The following is a 6,000-nucleotide window of genomic DNA, read 5'->3' on the forward strand; positions in this document are numbered from 1 at the left end:
AGAGCCTGACCATACCTCTAAGGGGGTTCTTCCATTTAATGCTGCTGAAGGTAACCGGTTAACAATATGACGAGCATAGTTTAATGCCTCGCCCCAGAACACTTTGCTTAGTCCCGAATGTGATAGCATACATCAGACTTTCTCCATCAATGTGCGGTTCATGCGTTTTGCTACTCCATTCTGTTGTGGTGTTTTGCGAACAGTAAAATGTCGCTTGATCCCTTCATCCTGACAAACTTCAAAGAAAGGATTTGAAGTATACTCACCACCATTATCTGATCGAAGAGTCTTGACTCTCCTTCCAGTTTGAGTCTCCACCATTTTCTTCCATTTCAGAAAGATATCAAGGACCTCATCCTTGTGTTTCATCATGTACACCCATACTCGTCTTGAGAAATCATCAATAAAAGTAACAAACCAACGATTACCTCCAATAGATTCATTCTTTGAAGGTCCCCATACATCTGTGTGAACATAATCTAGGATCCCTTTTGTGTTGTGTACTACAGTGCCAAACTTGACCCTTGTCTGTTTTCCAAGAACACAATGCTCACAGAACCCATGCTTCCCAGTCTTGGCGCCTTTTAATAGACCTTGCTTGACTAATCCTTGCAAAGCCTTTTCACCAGCATGCCCTAAGCGCATGTGCCAAAGTCTGGAATTATCTGCTTCATCATCTTCTATGCTCTTGGAGACAGCTGCTGTACCAGTAACTGTAGATCCATCCAGGAAATATAAGTTTCCTTTCCTCGTGCCTCTTAAGACAACTAATGCACCACGGATTGCTCTGAGGACTCCACCATGCATGATAATCTTATAACCACTGGATTCTAGGACTCCAAGTGAGAAGAGATTTTTCTTCAAATCAGGTACATACCGTACATCTGTTAGTGTCTTGACTACCCCATTATGCATCTTCAGATGGATAGTCCCAATCCCTTTGATCTCACTAACATCATCATTACCCATCAACACAACTCCTCCATCGAACTCCTCGAGTCTCGAGAATAAGTGCTTGTTAGGGCACATGTGATAGGAACATGCAGAATCAAGAATCCATTCACCAGAATGGTTTTCTGGTGATGAGACCATGAATGCAGAGTCTCGTTCATCCTCATCTCGTGCAGCGTTCACAGTTGGTTCGTCTTTTTCCTTGTTGCCCTTAATTGGACAATCTTTCTTCCAGTGCCCTTTTTTGTGACAAAAAGCACACTCATCTTTTGCAAGATATCGTCTGTTTGATGATTCTCCTCTGGATTTTGAGCGAGATCTCCCTCGCCCTCGAAATCTTTTGGGGTTTGTTCTGCCTCTAACTGTCAATGCTTCTGACGTTGACTCCTTGTGAACAATCTGGTCCTTCTTCCGGTACTCATTGTTCACCAAAGCATTGGACACATCAATGAATTTAATCTTTTCTTTACCATACAGTAAAGTGGTGACAAGATGTTCATATGTGTCAGGCAGTGAATTTAATAACAGTAGAGCTTTATCTTCATCATCAATTTCCACATCTAAATTCTTCAAATCAGCTATCATTTTATTGAAATCATTCAGATGCTCATTCATAGAAGTACCTTTCTTATGCTGAAACCGGAAGATCCTTTTCTTCAAGTAGAGACGATTCTCTATACTCTTCTTCATAAACTTGTCCTCCAGTGCTTGCCATAATTCCTTTGCAGAGTTTTGTTCTGAAAAGGCGTACTTCTGATCCTTTACAAGACAAAGTCGGATGGAACTGCAAGCCAACCGATTTCTCCTTTCCCAGCTTTTATCATCCAGATCCTCCGGTTTATCTTCTAGAGTGAAATCCAAATTCATTTGGACAAGCATATCCATGACTTCACATTTCCACATGCCAAAATTACCTTTCCCATCAAACTTCTCCACCTCAAATTTGGTACTCGATACCGGGATGTATTGTGGAGGTATACTAGCATTTCCCACTGATCTTTCTTCTGGAATATCAGTCATTAGGACGTCTTTAGATTACAAATGGAGTCCCGAAATTGTTAAAACACACACTTTTATGCTCAAAAGAGCCAAAACAGTAACTTCGGTGTGCTGTTTCACAAAATGGACACCACGGTTGCGTCCGGAATGGTTGAAAATGCTAGAAACCAACTTGACTCGGCCAAAAACGGGTCAAAATATCACTGAGTTGGCCAAAAAACCAATCTGACCGAGTTAACTCAGGGAAGGAATATTCTGTCTCTGATAAAGAATATTCTGTCACGGGAATATTCTCTTACTGGTAACGGAATATTCTTATTCTGTCAAGAGAATATTCTGTCACTGTTAGATGACGTGTCTGATGACGTGGCTGATGACAGGGTGATGTGGACCCTCTGTTGATGGCGTGGATGATGACTCAGCGCCTACATGTCGGATGACGTGGTTGTCTTCTCAGGCGAGAATTCCGGCACTGACTGGTTTTTCCGGCAGATTTCCGGCGAAACTTCGGCGAGCTCTACAGGGCTCGTTTCAACTCCGATTTCGACGATCTTTATATCGCCGGACTCGTATCGATGAGAGGAATCTCCGCAGCTGGTCAAAATCAAGATCTGAGAACTTTGAAAATTCTGCAACTTTGAACAGAGAGCTGAAAAACGTGTTTTTCTGTGTTTAAGCTTCCCTAATGCTCTGATACCAATTTGTTGTGCATACTGGACCGAAAGCAAACACAAATAAAACACAAACAAGCAGATTTACGTGGTTCCCCAAAACCGGGTACGTCCACGGAGGCAGCAGATTGTATATTAATAGAGGAATGATACAAACACTCAACTCAACCCAATACAACCCCACAAAACCCAGTGTTTCACTCTTACACTCTATTCTCTCAAATCTGCTTTGTCTTCCTCTGCACACTTGCACTCTCTGCACTCTTTCTACACTTCACTACACTGCACTCTCTCCCGTCTCTCTCTTTATAGGTGAATGGAGAAGCATTGACAGCAACCCATGTGCAGAACCAACTACTACAATGATAAAAGTCATGGTGGTTGGAGAAAGGTTGACAAAAATGTTGACAATTGCTACAAAATATCTCAGCTGAAGCAGCAATCTCATTGATTGAGGGGCACTGCAAAACCGTAGAAGCAATCTCATTCATCGAGGAGAATTGTAAGAATTATAGCAGGACATAACAAAGAATTTTGAAAAATTAATAGACAATCAAACTCTTTATGTATGAAAGAAATACTAAAGATTTGAGTATCCTATTAATTTCCCTAGACATCTATATAAACAAATAGCAATCTGATAAAAAGCATGCAGGCAAATACAGGACGGGGTACCTCTCAAGACCACACATTTCCTTCTCTCATGATAGTAGGATCACCTTCTTCCTCGCATTCATTTTGTATTATGCTAAGATCATTGAACTCGAGACCTAACAACATGGATTCTGGACTGCCCACGTTCTCCTTGTTGTCCGATCCTGCATGATTAGCATTTCACCATGTTATAGACTAATATATAATCATTCTTGAACTCTTATTTAATAGCTTAAGCTTTTTAAGTTGAGATGTTTCAGAGTTTTAATGATGAAATAATCACAAGTAAACCTCACATTCCCTCTAATTAAATTTATAAAATATGCAAAATTCAATAACAAAGAGCTTTTCAGAGATTGTGAGAGAAGACCTTACTCAATACACATGAATGAATAGTTGCTAACCTCAAATATATTTTCCAACTGACATTTATAAAATTGCGTTCATTTGTAGTGAAAAATAAACAATAATAATAATAATCATAGTAAAGAAATGTGAGGTGTTTGATATCATTTTTTCGAAACAAAAAAATTGTTTCGTATTTCTTGTTTTAAGAGAAACAAAGAATGGAATGAGATTGTTCACCTCCATCAGACTGAGCAAGTTCGGGTTTCCATGCCGATGTGATAACTAGAGGGACAGTGTATCGACGTAGTAAGGGACATCCATTCTTTCCTTCTATAGTGTATTGAGTCAAGTCACTGAAAAGAAAACCCCTTGTATGATTGAACCACTGGCGAACAGGATGAAATCCTGAACGACGCAGCTGATCTCGCCACCAAGCCTGTGTTTCATGTCTCTCAGCATGCTGGATGTCCTCTCGCGCCACCACATTAGTGATCTGCCGCCTAAAATCCATCTCCCACGATACCTTGTTTTCGATATCATGTTCGGTCGTATCTTTCTCTATGGAGTCAAATATGGTGGAGTAGTATGGGAATGATTGGGCAAGTCGGTTCAAGATATCAGGACTGTTATGGCTGGCTTCCTGTTCCACAATTACCATGATTTCTGGTCTGAGTTCCTTCAGTTTTGACAAAACCTTCTCGAGTGCACCGGGCACTAAGATCAATTTGTGAAGTTCGAACTCCCATTTCACAACTATCGCCTCGTCCTCGCTTGTTCTTTTGAGATTGAGAGTGGATTCAACAATACCTGCTGCAGTATTGGCAAATACATGGTCTAGTTTGAAATCTGTCAGGCGAAGTGTTTTAGCCTCTGCAGCTAGTACGCGATCCATTTCTTGGAGGTACTCTTCATTGTTTGACAGTTTAGGTCTGATATTTGTTACTTGGAAAGACAGTCCACTGCCCACCTGCTTCACTAGATCACGCATCAAATCTCGAATCAGCATATTGAATTCCATATTAGAGAAGTTGATAACATGGACTTTCTTTTTTCCAACAACGGCATCAAGGTCTGATATTTATCTTAGCATTCGTAGCAAATAATAAAAAAGAAGGATTCTGACTGGTTCTACAAAATTATATGGGGAAATCGCACTGATTCTTCTTCATGGAAAAAATATTTCAGTACCTTGCTTGAGTCTCTTTTCATTGACTTAGTCAGTCGGGGGGGAGGGGCGCGCGCTCCACTTCAAGCCCGGAAGAATGAAAATATAATCCTATTAGTTGACGAGACACTCAAAATTAATCTTTTTCCAATTTATTAAATAAATTTTGTTATAATATTTTTTTAAAAATCAGATTTTAAAAACAGCCTGTAATCCAAAATATAAAAGTAAAAAACTAGAAGAAAAGGTGAAAACACTATTCACCTAAACCAATTGCATTTTAGACGGAACAATATTTTTACCTTCAATAATAGGCTGATGGTTGATGATAGAATCATCTTTGTAGGGGGGGGGGCGCGCTCCACTTCAAGCCCGGAAGAATGAAAATATAATCCTATTAGTTGACGAGACACTCAAAATTAATCTTTTTCCAATTTATTAAATAAATTTTGTTATAATATTTTTTTAAAAATCAGATTTTAAAAACAGCCTGTAATCCAAAATATAAAAGTAAAAAACTAGAAGAAAAGGTGAAAACACTATTCACCTAAACCAATTGCATTTTAGACGGAACAATATTTTTACCTTCAATAATAGGCTGATGGTTGATGATAGAATCATCTTTGTAGGGGGGGGGGGCGTGCTCCACTTCAAGCCCGGAAGAATGAAAATATAATCCTATTAGTTGACGAGACACTCAAAATTAATCTTTTTCCAATTTATTAAATAAATTTTGTTATAATATTTTTTTAAAAATCAGATTTTAAAAACAGCCTGTAATCCAAAATATAAAAGTAAAAAACTAGAAGAAAAGGTGAAAACACTATTCACCTAAACCAATTGCATTTTAGACGGAACAATATTTTTACCTTCAATAATAGGCTGATGGTTGATGATAGAATCATCTTTGTAGTGGGAATATTTTGGTATTTTTTTATTTGATTAGGGATAGAATGAGTATTTTATTTTCTAATAATATAATAAATTTACATCATTATCCATCATTATCCTTAAAAGAAATAAAACAACGATTGTTGATTTTTTCCTTATCTACTTTAAACATAAACATGGATTCAAAAGGTGTTAGATATGTCTAAACAAAAAACAGATGTTGTTGCTTCTAAAAAGAAGTTCAATTTTCGATCTAAGATTAGAAGAAGCAGCACGAGGCAGGGGTCCATTAGACTAGACCTGAACTAGATGGGGTGGCAC

At 38.5% G+C, this 6,000-nt stretch overlaps 1 long non-coding RNA gene across 1 annotated transcript; it reads right to left on the bottom strand.

Annotated features, from left to right (window-relative positions):
• Positions 1-3,040: 3,040 nt before the first annotated feature.
• On the bottom strand, positions 3,041-4,190 carry LOC133673536 (uncharacterized). Its single transcript, XR_009835004.1, has 3 exons — positions 3,861-4,190; positions 3,297-3,439; positions 3,041-3,082 (listed from the first exon to the last, which is right to left on the bottom strand). It is a non-coding gene; the product is annotated as an uncharacterized LOC133673536 (long non-coding RNA).
• Positions 4,191-6,000: the final 1,810 nt, after the last annotated feature.

Source organism: Populus nigra, chromosome 14 (genome assembly GCF_951802175.1).
Source record: "Populus nigra chromosome 14, ddPopNigr1.1, whole genome shotgun sequence".
In the NCBI taxonomy this organism is placed as follows: Eukaryota; Viridiplantae; Streptophyta; class Magnoliopsida; order Malpighiales; family Salicaceae; genus Populus; species Populus nigra.